Source organism: Halictus rubicundus, unplaced genomic scaffold, assembly GCF_050948215.1.
Source record: "Halictus rubicundus isolate RS-2024b unplaced genomic scaffold, iyHalRubi1_principal scaffold0906, whole genome shotgun sequence".
Lineage (NCBI taxonomy): Eukaryota > Metazoa > Arthropoda > Insecta > Hymenoptera > Halictidae > Halictus > Halictus rubicundus.
The window spans coordinates 20,001-34,120 of NW_027489447.1; the positions used below are offsets into that span (position 1 = coordinate 20,001).

General features: G+C 38.3%; 1 non-coding gene across 1 annotated transcript in view; it reads right to left on the bottom strand.

Annotated features, from left to right (window-relative positions):
- The window catches only part of LOC143364740 (small subunit ribosomal RNA), a 1,919-nt gene extending 1,714 nt beyond the window's left edge, over positions 1-205 (bottom strand). The window contains exon 1 of the ribosomal RNA XR_013084272.1: positions 1-205. This exon is cut by the window's left edge and continues 1,714 nt beyond it. This is a non-coding gene — a ribosomal RNA (small subunit ribosomal RNA).
- Positions 206-14,120: the final 13,915 nt, after the last annotated feature.

Sequence of the window (14,120 nt, forward strand, 5' to 3'; positions counted from 1 at the left end):
TCCTACCATCTCTGGTCGGAACTCTGTTTTGCATGTATTAGCTCTAGAATTACCACAGTTATCCAAGTAAATGTGGGTACGATCTAAGAAACCATAACTGATTTAATGAGCCATTCGCGGTTTCACCTTAATGCGGCATGTACTGAGACATGCATGGCTTAATCTTTGAGACAAGCATATGACTACTGGCAGGATCAACCAGGGAGCTTCGACAATTTTTCGAATGTCTTCGCCGCCAGCTCTCTTCGAGACAGGTCGACGACACTTTTTCTTCCAATCATATATATATTTTATACTCGTGCAAATTCTCAGAGAACCTTTTGCACGAGATACATATATCTTCTCTTCTCTATAAATATTCAACCTCGAACAAATTCCTTTTCAAATATACCTCCTCCTCCTCTGCGTTCTCGGTTTCTCAATTTTATACGTATATCTTGAACAAGACTTTCTTATAAATATCTTATCTTGTTCAGATATTTTACTTGTTTCAACTTTCTTATAAATATCTTATTGAAACAAGTTTCATACATTCGTTTCGTATAATAACATGGTTTGCCTAATCGTGGAGGCGCGTATAGTTCCAAACATGGATCGCGGAAGCACGTAACCACTGCGCTGGACAAAATCGACACAAGTGCCGAGGAAGCGCGGACAGGACGCATGCTGGACTGCGAGAAACCGTGTTCTTCTGCTCGCGCTGGGCATAAACGAAATAGGACACCTCTATTATTTAACGAATTTTTCTCTTTATTCTGTCTTTAAAAGACAGAATTTTTTTTCTCTTTAACTCTATTTTCTCTTTTTCATACCTTAGTCGCTCGGACATAAGAGTTGATGCTCAGTTAGTACGAGTAAACACAAAAGTGAATACAAGTCACCAACCTCCACTAAGGGAAGGCTCGCCACATAAGGGCCATTCGGTCTAGGACACCGACCCGTGGCAATGCTGTGTAGAGAATAATTCGATACGAAGCACGGTACGAAACAGTCAAGACCGAAGTCTCGAGGCGCCCATGACTGCTTCTCGACCGAGATCGTAGAATAGCCACAGACGCGCGCTGCACCGACCGACTCGACCGAACCGTCGACTCTCTTATAGATACCGAACGGCCGGCCGGGACGCCGGCGCCGCGCGGTCAATAGCACGCGCGCTTATGGCCGCAAACCGCCGCGGCAACAGACCTCCCGGCGGGGCTGTTGGAACTTAGAGCGAAAAAAGTATAAAAATTTTTTTCACAAAATATAATAAATTTTAATATTTCTATATTATTTTACACAAAATAACCAACTTTTCATAATTCACCGAACTTTGAAAATTTTTCTAAGTCCCACAAATAAGAGGAAAATTTTTAAATATCGGTCCTAGACGATTTTCGACGTGATATCACTGTAATATAGACGGTTTCTAACAATATATATCATAACACCAAACTCGCTACAATTATTATTTATCGAGTTATTAGCAAATAATGGACGGATGTGCTACTCCGTCGGACGTTCGACGAAAATTTTTCTAAGTCCCACCGCCAAGAGGAAACTTTTTCCCTATCGGTCCTAGACGATTTTCGACGTGATATCACTGTAATATAGACGGTTTCTAACAATATATATCATAACACCAAACTCGCTACAATTATTATTTATCGAGTTATTAGCAAATAATGGACGGATGTGCTACTCCGTCGACAAAACTCTGGAAATTTTTCTAAGTCCCACCGCCAAGAGGAAACTTTTTCCCTATCGGTCCTAGACGATTTTCGACGTGATATCACTGTAATATAGACGGTTTCTAACAATATATATCATAACACCAAACTCGCTACAATTATTATTTATCGAGTTATTAGCAAATAATGGACGGATGTGCTACTCCGTCGGACGTTCGACGAAAATTTTTCTAAGTCCCACCGCCAAGAGGAAACTTTTTCCCTATCGGTCCTAGACGATTTTCGACGTGATATCACTGTAATATAGACGGTTTCTAACAATATATATCATAACACCAAACTCGCTACAATTATTATTTATCGAGTTATTAGCAAATAATGGACGGATGTGCTACTCCGTCGACAAAACTCTGGAAATTTTTCTAAGTCCCACCGCCAAGAGGAAACTTTTTCCCTATCGGTCCTAGACGATTTTCGACGTGATATCACTGTAATATAGACGGTTTCTAACAATATATATCATAACACCAAACTCGCTACAATTATTATTTATCGAGTTATTAGCAAATAATGGACGGATGTGCTACTCCGTCGGACGTTCGACGAAAATTTTTCTAAGTCCCACCGCCAAGAGGAAACTTTTTCCGTATCGGTCCTAGACGATTTTCGACGTGATATCACTGTAATATAGACGGTTTCTAACAATATATATCATAACACCAAACTCGCTACAATTATTATTTATCGAGTTATTAGCAAATAATGGACGGATGTGCTACTCCGTCGGACGTTCGACGAAAATTTTTCTAAGTCCCACCGCCAAGAGGAAACTTTTTCCGTATCGGTCCTAGACGATTTTCGACGTGATATCACTGTAATATAGACGGTTTCTAACAATATATATCATAACACCAAACTCGCTACAATTATTATTTATCGAGTTATTAGCAAATAATGGACGGATGTGCTACTCCGTCGGACGTTCGACGAAAATTTTTCTAAGTCCCACCGCCAAGAGGAAACTTTTTCCCTATCGGTCCTAGACGATTTTCGACGTGATATCACTGTAATATAGACGGTTTCTAACAATATATATCATAACACCAAACTCGCTACAATTATTATTTATCGAGTTATTAGCAAATAATGGACGGATGTGCTACTCCGTCGACAAAACTCTGGAAATTTTTCTAAGTCCCACCGCCAAGAGGAAACTTTTTCCCTATCGGTCCTAGACGATTTTCGACGTGATATCACTGTAATATAGACGGTTTCTAACAATATATATCATAACACCAAACTCGCTACAATTATTATTTATCGAGTTATTAGCAAATAATGGACGGATGTGCTACTCCGTCGACAAAACTCTGGAAATTTTTCTAAGTCCCACCGCCAAGAGGAAACTTTTTCCCTATCGGTCCTAGACGATTTTCGACGTGATATCACTGTAATATAGACGGTTTCTAACAATATATATCATAACACCAAACTCGCTACAATTATTATTCATCGAGTTATTAGCAAATAATGGACGGATGTGCTACTCCGTCGACAAAACTCTGGAAATTTTTCTAAGTCCCACCGCTAAGAGGAAACTTTTTCCGTATCGGTCCTAGACGATTTTCGACGTGATATCACTGTAATATAGACGGTTTCTAACAATATATATCATAACACCAAACTCGCTACAATTATTATTTATCGAGTTATTAGCAAATAATGGACGGATGTGCTACTCCGTCGGACGTTCGACGAAAATTTTTCTAAGTCCCACCGCCAAGAGGAAACTTTTTCCCTATCGGTCCTAGACGATTTTCGACGTGATATCACTGTAATATAGACGGTTTCTAACAATATATATCATAACACCAAACTCGCTACAATTATTATTTATCGAGTTATTAGCAAATAATGGACGGATGTGCTACTCCGTCGACAAAACTCTGGAAATTTTTCTAAGTCCCACCGCCAAGAGGAAACTTTTTCCCTATCGGTCCTAGACGATTTTCGACGTGATATCACTGTAATATAGACGGTTTCTAACAATATATATCATAACACCAAACTCGCTACAATTATTATTTATCGAGTTATTAGCAAATAATGGACGGATGTGCTACTCCGTCGACAAAACTCTGGAAATTTTTCTAAGTCCCACCGCCAAGAGGAAACTTTTTCCCTATCGGTCCTAGACGATTTTCGACGTGATATCACTGTAATATAGACGGTTTCTAACAATATATATCATAACACCAAACTCGCTACAATTATTATTTATCGAGTTATTAGCAAATAATGGACGGATGTGCTACTCCGTCGACAAAACTCTGGAAATTTTTCTAAGTCCCACCGCTAAGAGGAAACTTTTTCCGTATCGGTCCTAGACGATTTTCGACGTGATATCACTGTAATATAGACGGTTTCTAACAATATATATCATAACACCAAACTCGCTACAATTATTATTTATCGAGTTATTAGCAAATAATGGACGGATGTGCTACTCCGTCGGACGTTCGACGAAAATTTTTCTAAGTCCCACCGCCAAGAGGAAACTTTTTCCCTATCGGTCCTAGACGATTTTCGACGTGATATCACTGTAATATAGACGGTTTCTAACAATATATATCATAACACCAAACTCGCTACAATTATTATTTATCGAGTTATTAGCAAATAATGGACGGATGTGCTACTCCGTCGGACGTTCGACGAAAATTTTTCTAAGTCCCACCGCCAAGAGGAAACTTTTTCCCTATCGGTCCTAGACGATTTTCGACGTGATATCACTGTAATATAGACGGTTTCTAACAATATATATCATAACACCAAACTCGCTACAATTATTATTTATCGAGTTATTAGCAAATAATGGACGGATGTGCTACTCCGTCGGACGTTCGACGAAAATTTTTCTAAGTCCCACCGCTAAGAGGAAACTTTTTCCCTATCGGTCCTAGACGATTTTCGACGTGATATCACTGTAATATAGACGGTTTCTAACAATATATATCATAACACCAAACTCGCTACAATTATTATTTATCGAGTTATTAGCAAATAATGGACGGATGTGCTACTCCGTCGACAAAACTCTGGAAATTTTTCTAAGTCCCACCGCTAAGAGGAAACTTTTTCCGTATCGGTCCTAGACGATTTTCGACGTGATATCACTGTAATATAGACGGTTTCTAACAATATATATCATAACACCAAACTCGCTACAATTATTATTTATCGAGTTATTAGCAAATAATGGACGGATGTGCTACTCCGTCGGACGTTCGACGAAAATTTTTCTAAGTCCCACCGCCAAGAGGAAACTTTTTCCCTATCGGTCCTAGACGATTTTCGACGTGATATCACTGTAATATAGACGGTTTCTAACAATATATATCATAACACCAAACTCGCTACAATTATTATTTATCGAGTTATTAGCAAATAATGGACGGATGTGCTACTCCGTCGGACGTTCGACGAAAATTTTTCTAAGTCCCACCGCCAAGAGGAAACTTTTTCCCTATCGGTCCTAGACGATTTTCGACGTGATATCACTGTAATATAGACGGTTTCTAACAATATATATCATAACACCAAACTCGCTACAATTATTATTTATCGAGTTATTAGCAAATAATGGACGGATGTGCTACTCCGTCGACAAAACTCTGGAAATTTTTCTAAGTCCCACCGCCAAGAGGAAACTTTTTCCCTATCGGTCCTAGACGATTTTCGACGTGATATCACTGTAATATAGACGGTTTCTAACAATATATATCATAACACCAAACTCGCTACAATTATTATTTATCGAGTTATTAGCAAATAATGGACGGATGTGCTACTCCGTCGACAAAACTCTGGAAATTTTTCTAAGTCCCACCGCCAAGAGGAAACTTTTTCCCTATCGGTCCTAGACGATTTTCGACGTGATATCACTGTAATATAGACGGTTTCTAACAATATATATCATAACACCAAACTCGCTACAATTATTATTTATCGAGTTATTAGCAAATAATGGACGGATGTGCTACTCCGTCGACAAAACTCTGGAAATTTTTCTAAGTCCCACCGCTAAGAGGAAACTTTTTCCGTATCGGTCCTAGACGATTTTCGACGTGATATCACTGTAATATAGACGGTTTCTAACAATATATATCATAACACCAAACTCGCTACAATTATTATTTATCGAGTTATTAGCAAATAATGGACGGATGTGCTACTCCGTCGGACGTTCGACGAAAATTTTTCTAAGTCCCACCGCCAAGAGGAAACTTTTTCCCTATCGGTCCTAGACGATTTTCGACGTGATATCACTGTAATATAGACGGTTTCTAACAATATATATCATAACACCAAACTCGCTACAATTATTATTTATCGAGTTATTAGCAAATAATGGACGGATGTGCTACTCCGTCGGACGTTCGACGAAAATTTTTCTAAGTCCCACCGCCAAGAGGAAACTTTTTCCCTATCGGTCCTAGACGATTTTCGACGTGATATCACTGTAATATAGACGGTTTCTAACAATATATATCATAACACCAAACTCGCTACAATTATTATTTATCGAGTTATTAGCAAATAATGGACGGATGTGCTACTCCGTCGGACGTTCGACGAAAATTTTTCTAAGTCCCACCGCTAAGAGGAAACTTTTTCCCTATCGGTCCTAGACGATTTTCGACGTGATATCACTGTAATATAGACGGTTTCTAACAATATATATCATAACACCAAACTCGCTACAATTATTATTTATCGAGTTATTAGCAAATAATGGACGGATGTGCTACTCCGTCGACAAAACTCTGGAAATTTTTCTAAGTCCCACCGCCAAGAGGAAACTTTTTCCCTATCGGTCCTAGACGATTTTCGACGTGATATCACTGTAATATAGACGGTTTCTAACAATATATATCATAACACCAAACTCGCTACAATTATTATTTATCGAGTTATTAGCAAATAATGGACGGATGTGCTACTCCGTCGACAAAACTCTGGAAATTTTTCTAAGTCCCACCGCCAAGAGGAAACTTTTTCCCTATCGGTCCTAGACGATTTTCGACGTGATATCACTGTAATATAGACGGTTTCTAACAATATATATCATAACACCAAACTCGCTACAATTATTATTTATCGAGTTATTAGCAAATAATGGACGGATGTGCTACTCCGTCGGACGTTCGACGAAAATTTTTCTAAGTCCCACCGCCAAGAGGAAACTTTTTCCCTATCGGTCCTAGACGATTTTCGACGTGATATCACTGTAATATAGACGGTTTCTAACAATATATATCATAACACCAAACTCGCTACAATTATTATTTATCGAGTTATTAGCAAATAATGGACGGATGTGCTACTCCGTCGACAAAACTCTGGAAATTTTTCTAAGTCCCACCGCCAAGAGGAAACTTTTTCCCTATCGGTCCTAGACGATTTTCGACGTGATATCACTGTAATATAGACGGTTTCTAACAATATATATCATAACACCAAACTCGCTACAATTATTATTTATCGAGTTATTAGCAAATAATGGACGGATGTGCTACTCCGTCGGACGTTCGACGAAAATTTTTCTAAGTCCCACCGCCAAGAGGAAACTTTTTCCGTATCGGTCCTAGACGATTTTCGACGTGATATCACTGTAATATAGACGGTTTCTAACAATATATATCATAACACCAAACTCGCTACAATTATTATTTATCGAGTTATTAGCAAATAATGGACGGATGTGCTACTCCGTCGGACGTTCGACGAAAATTTTTCTAAGTCCCACCGCCAAGAGGAAACTTTTTCCGTATCGGTCCTAGACGATTTTCGACGTGATATCACTGTAATATAGACGGTTTCTAACAATATATATCATAACACCAAACTCGCTACAATTATTATTTATCGAGTTATTAGCAAATAATGGACGGATGTGCTACTCCGTCGGACGTTCGACGAAAATTTTTCTAAGTCCCACCGCCAAGAGGAAACTTTTTCCCTATCGGTCCTAGACGATTTTCGACGTGATATCACTGTAATATAGACGGTTTCTAACAATATATATCATAACACCAAACTCGCTACAATTATTATTTATCGAGTTATTAGCAAATAATGGACGGATGTGCTACTCCGTCGACAAAACTCTGGAAATTTTTCTAAGTCCCACCGCCAAGAGGAAACTTTTTCCCTATCGGTCCTAGACGATTTTCGACGTGATATCACTGTAATATAGACGGTTTCTAACAATATATATCATAACACCAAACTCGCTACAATTATTATTTATCGAGTTATTAGCAAATAATGGACGGATGTGCTACTCCGTCGACAAAACTCTGGAAATTTTTCTAAGTCCCACCGCCAAGAGGAAACTTTTTCCGTATCGGTCCTAGACGATTTTCGACGTGATATCACTGTAATATAGACGGTTTCTAACAATATATATCATAACACCAAACTCGCTACAATTATTATTTATCGAGTTATTAGCAAATAATGGACGGATGTGCTACTCCGTCGGACGTTCGACGAAAATTTTTCTAAGTCCCACCGCCAAGAGGAAACTTTTTCCCTATCGGTCCTAGACGATTTTCGACGTGATATCACTGTAATATAGACGGTTTCTAACAATATATATCATAACACCAAACTCGCTACAATTATTATTCATCGAGTTATTAGCAAATAATGGACGGATGTGCTACTCCGTCGACAAAACTCTGGAAATTTTTCTAAGTCCCACCGCTAAGAGGAAACTTTTTCCGTATCGGTCCTAGACGATTTTCGACGTGATATCACTGTAATATAGACGGTTTCTAACAATATATATCATAACACCAAACTCGCTACAATTATTATTTATCGAGTTATTAGCAAATAATGGACGGATGTGCTACTCCGTCGGACGTTCGACGAAAATTTTTCTAAGTCCCACCGCCAAGAGGAAACTTTTTCCCTATCGGTCCTAGACGATTTTCGACGTGATATCACTGTAATATAGACGGTTTCTAACAATATATATCATAACACCAAACTCGCTACAATTATTATTTATCGAGTTATTAGCAAATAATGGACGGATGTGCTACTCCGTCGACAAAACTCTGGAAATTTTTCTAAGTCCCACCGCCAAGAGGAAACTTTTTCCCTATCGGTCCTAGACGATTTTCGACGTGATATCACTGTAATATAGACGGTTTCTAACAATATATATCATAACACCAAACTCGCTACAATTATTATTTATCGAGTTATTAGCAAATAATGGACGGATGTGCTACTCCGTCGACAAAACTCTGGAAATTTTTCTAAGTCCCACCGCCAAGAGGAAACTTTTTCCCTATCGGTCCTAGACGATTTTCGACGTGATATCACTGTAATATAGACGGTTTCTAACAATATATATCATAACACCAAACTCGCTACAATTATTATTTATCGAGTTATTAGCAAATAATGGACGGATGTGCTACTCCGTCGACAAAACTCTGGAAATTTTTCTAAGTCCCACCGCTAAGAGGAAACTTTTTCCGTATCGGTCCTAGACGATTTTCGACGTGATATCACTGTAATATAGACGGTTTCTAACAATATATATCATAACACCAAACTCGCTACAATTATTATTTATCGAGTTATTAGCAAATAATGGACGGATGTGCTACTCCGTCGGACGTTCGACGAAAATTTTTCTAAGTCCCACCGCCAAGAGGAAACTTTTTCCCTATCGGTCCTAGACGATTTTCGACGTGATATCACTGTAATATAGACGGTTTCTAACAATATATATCATAACACCAAACTCGCTACAATTATTATTTATCGAGTTATTAGCAAATAATGGACGGATGTGCTACTCCGTCGGACGTTCGACGAAAATTTTTCTAAGTCCCACCGCCAAGAGGAAACTTTTTCCCTATCGGTCCTAGACGATTTTCGACGTGATATCACTGTAATATAGACGGTTTCTAACAATATATATCATAACACCAAACTCGCTACAATTATTATTTATCGAGTTATTAGCAAATAATGGACGGATGTGCTACTCCGTCGGACGTTCGACGAAAATTTTTCTAAGTCCCACCGCTAAGAGGAAACTTTTTCCCTATCGGTCCTAGACGATTTTCGACGTGATATCACTGTAATATAGACGGTTTCTAACAATATATATCATAACACCAAACTCGCTACAATTATTATTTATCGAGTTATTAGCAAATAATGGACGGATGTGCTACTCCGTCGACAAAACTCTGGAAATTTTTCTAAGTCCCACCGCTAAGAGGAAACTTTTTCCGTATCGGTCCTAGACGATTTTCGACGTGATATCACTGTAATATAGACGGTTTCTAACAATATATATCATAACACCAAACTCGCTACAATTATTATTTATCGAGTTATTAGCAAATAATGGACGGATGTGCTACTCCGTCGGACGTTCGACGAAAATTTTTCTAAGTCCCACCGCCAAGAGGAAACTTTTTCCCTATCGGTCCTAGACGATTTTCGACGTGATATCACTGTAATATAGACGGTTTCTAACAATATATATCATAACACCAAACTCGCTACAATTATTATTTATCGAGTTATTAGCAAATAATGGACGGATGTGCTACTCCGTCGGACGTTCGACGAAAATTTTTCTAAGTCCCACCGCCAAGAGGAAACTTTTTCCCTATCGGTCCTAGACGATTTTCGACGTGATATCACTGTAATATAGACGGTTTCTAACAATATATATCATAACACCAAACTCGCTACAATTATTATTTATCGAGTTATTAGCAAATAATGGACGGATGTGCTACTCCGTCGACAAAACTCTGGAAATTTTTCTAAGTCCCACCGCCAAGAGGAAACTTTTTCCCTATCGGTCCTAGACGATTTTCGACGTGATATCACTGTAATATAGACGGTTTCTAACAATATATATCATAACACCAAACTCGCTACAATTATTATTTATCGAGTTATTAGCAAATAATGGACGGATGTGCTACTCCGTCGACAAAACTCTGGAAATTTTTCTAAGTCCCACCGCCAAGAGGAAACTTTTTCCCTATCGGTCCTAGACGATTTTCGACGTGATATCACTGTAATATAGACGGTTTCTAACAATATATATCATAACACCAAACTCGCTACAATTATTATTTATCGAGTTATTAGCAAATAATGGACGGATGTGCTACTCTGTCGACAAAACTCTGGAAATTTTTCTAAGTCCCACCGCTAAGAGGAAACTTTTTCCGTATCGGTCCTAGACGATTTTCGACGTGATATCACTGTAATATAGACGGTTTCTAACAATATATATCATAACACCAAACTCGCTACAATTATTATTTATCGAGTTATTAGCAAATAATGGACGGATGTGCTACTCCGTCGGACGTTCGACGAAAATTTTTCTAAGTCCCACCGCCAAGAGGAAACTTTTTCCCTATCGGTCCTAGACGATTTTCGACGTGATATCACTGTAATATAGACGGTTTCTAACAATATATATCATAACACCAAACTCGCTACAATTATTATTTATCGAGTTATTAGCAAATAATGGACGGATGTGCTACTCCGTCGGACGTTCGACGAAAATTTTTCTAAGTCCCACCGCCAAGAGGAAACTTTTTCCCTATCGGTCCTAGACGATTTTCGACGTGATATCACTGTAATATAGACGGTTTCTAACAATATATATCATAACACCAAACTCGCTACAATTATTATTTATCGAGTTATTAGCAAATAATGGACGGATGTGCTACTCCGTCGGACGTTCGACGAAAATTTTTCTAAGTCCCACCGCTAAGAGGAAACTTTTTCCCTATCGGTCCTAGACGATTTTCGACGTGATATCACTGTAATATAGACGGTTTCTAACAATATATATCATAACACCAAACTCGCTACAATTATTATTTATCGAGTTATTAGCAAATAATGGACGGATGTGCTACTCCGTCGACAAAACTCTGGAAATTTTTCTAAGTCCCACCGCCAAGAGGAAACTTTTTCCCTATCGGTCCTAGACGATTTTCGACGTGATATCACTGTAATATAGACGGTTTCTAACAATATATATCATAACACCAAACTCGCTACAATTATTATTTATCGAGTTATTAGCAAATAATGGACGGATGTGCTACTCCGTCGACAAAACTCTGGAAATTTTTCTAAGTCCCACCGCCAAGAGGAAACTTTTTCCCTATCGGTCCTAGACGATTTTCGACGTGATATCACTGTAATATAGACGGTTTCTAACAATATATATCATAACACCAAACTCGCTACAATTATTATTTATCGAGTTATTAGCAAATAATGGACGGATGTGCTACTCCGTCGACAAAACTCTGGAAATTTTTCTAAGTCCCACCGCTAAGAGGAAACTTTTTCCGTATCGGTCCTAGACGATTTTCGACGTGATATCACTGTAATATAGACGGTTTCTAACAATATATATCATAACACCAAACTCGCTACAATTATTATTTATCGAGTTATTAGCAAATAATGGACGGATGTGCTACTCCGTCGGACGTTCGACGAAAATTTTTCTAAGTCCCACCGCCAAGAGGAAACTTTTTCCCTATCGGTCCTAGACGATTTTCGACGTGATATCACTGTAATATAGACGGTTTCTAACAATATATATCATAACACCAAACTCGCTACAATTATTATTTATCGAGTTATTAGCAAATAATGGACGGATGTGCTACTCCGTCGACAAAACTCTGGAAATTTTTCTAAGTCCCACCGCCAAGAGGAAACTTTTTCCGTATCGGTCCTAGACGATTTTCGACGTGATATCACTGTAATATAGACGGTTTCTAACAATATATATCATAACACCAAACTCGCTACAATTATTATTTATCGAGTTATTAGCAAATAATGGACGGATGTGCTACTCCGTCGGACGTTCGACGAAAATTTTTCTAAGTCCCACCGCCAAGAGGAAACTTTTTCCGTATCGGTCCTAGACGATTTTCGACGTGATATCACTGTAATATAGACGGTTTCTAACAATATATATCATAACACCAAACTCGCTACAATTATTATTTATCGAGTTATTAGCAAATAATGGACGGATGTGCTACTCCGTCGGACGTTCGACGAAAATTTTTCTAAGTCCCACCGCCAAGAGGAAACTTTTTCCGTATCGGTCCTAGACGATTTTCGACGTGATATCACTGTAATATAGACGGTTTCTAACAATATATATCATAACACCAAACTCGCTACAATTATTATTTATCGAGTTATTAGCAAATAATGGACGGATGTGCTACTCCGTCGGACGTTCGACGAAAATTTTTCTAAGTCCCACCGCCAAGAGGAAACTTTTTCCCTATCGGTCCTAGACGATTTTCGACGTGATATCACTGTAATATAGACGGTTTCTAACAATATATATCATAACACCAAACTCGCTACAATTATTATTTATCGAGTTATTAGCAAATAATGGACGGATGTGCTACTCCGTCGACAAAACTCTGGAAATTTTTCTAAGTCCCACCGCCAAGAGGAAACTTTTTCCCTATCGGTCCTAGACGATTTTCGACGTGATATCACTGTAATATAGACGGTTTCTAACAATATATATCATAACACCAAACTCGCTACAATTATTATTTATCGAGTTATTAGCAAATAATGGACGGATGTGCTACTCCGTCGACAAAACTCTGGAAATTTTTCTAAGTCCCACCGCCAAGAGGAAACTTTTTCCCTATCGGTCCTAGACGATTTTCGACGTGATATCACTGTAATATAGACGGTTTCTAACAATATATATCATAACACCAAACTCGCTACAATTATTATTTATCGAGTTATTAGCAAATAATGGACGGATGTGCTACTCCGTCGGACGTTCGACGAAAATTTTTCTAAGTCCCACCGCCAAGAGGAAACTTTTTCCCTATCGGTCCTAGACGATTTTCGACGTGATATCACTGTAATATAGACGGTTTCTAACAATATATATCATAACACCAAACTCGCTACAATTATTATTTATCGAGTTATTAGCAAATAATGGACGGATGTGCTACTCCGTCGACAAAACTCTGGAAATTTTTCTAAGTCCCACCGCCAAGAGGAAACTTTTTCCCTATCGGTCCTAGACGATTTTCGACGTGATATCACTGTAATATAGACGGTTTCTAACAATATATATCATAACACCAAACTCGCTACAATTATTATTTATCGAGTTATTAGCAAATAATGGACGGATGTGCTACTCCGTCGGACGTTCGACGAAAATTTTTCTAAGTCCCACCGCCAAGAGGAAACTTTTTCCCTATCGGTCCTAGACGATTTTCGACGTGATATCACTGTAATATAGACGGTTTCTAACAATATATATCATAACACCAAACTCGCTACAATTAT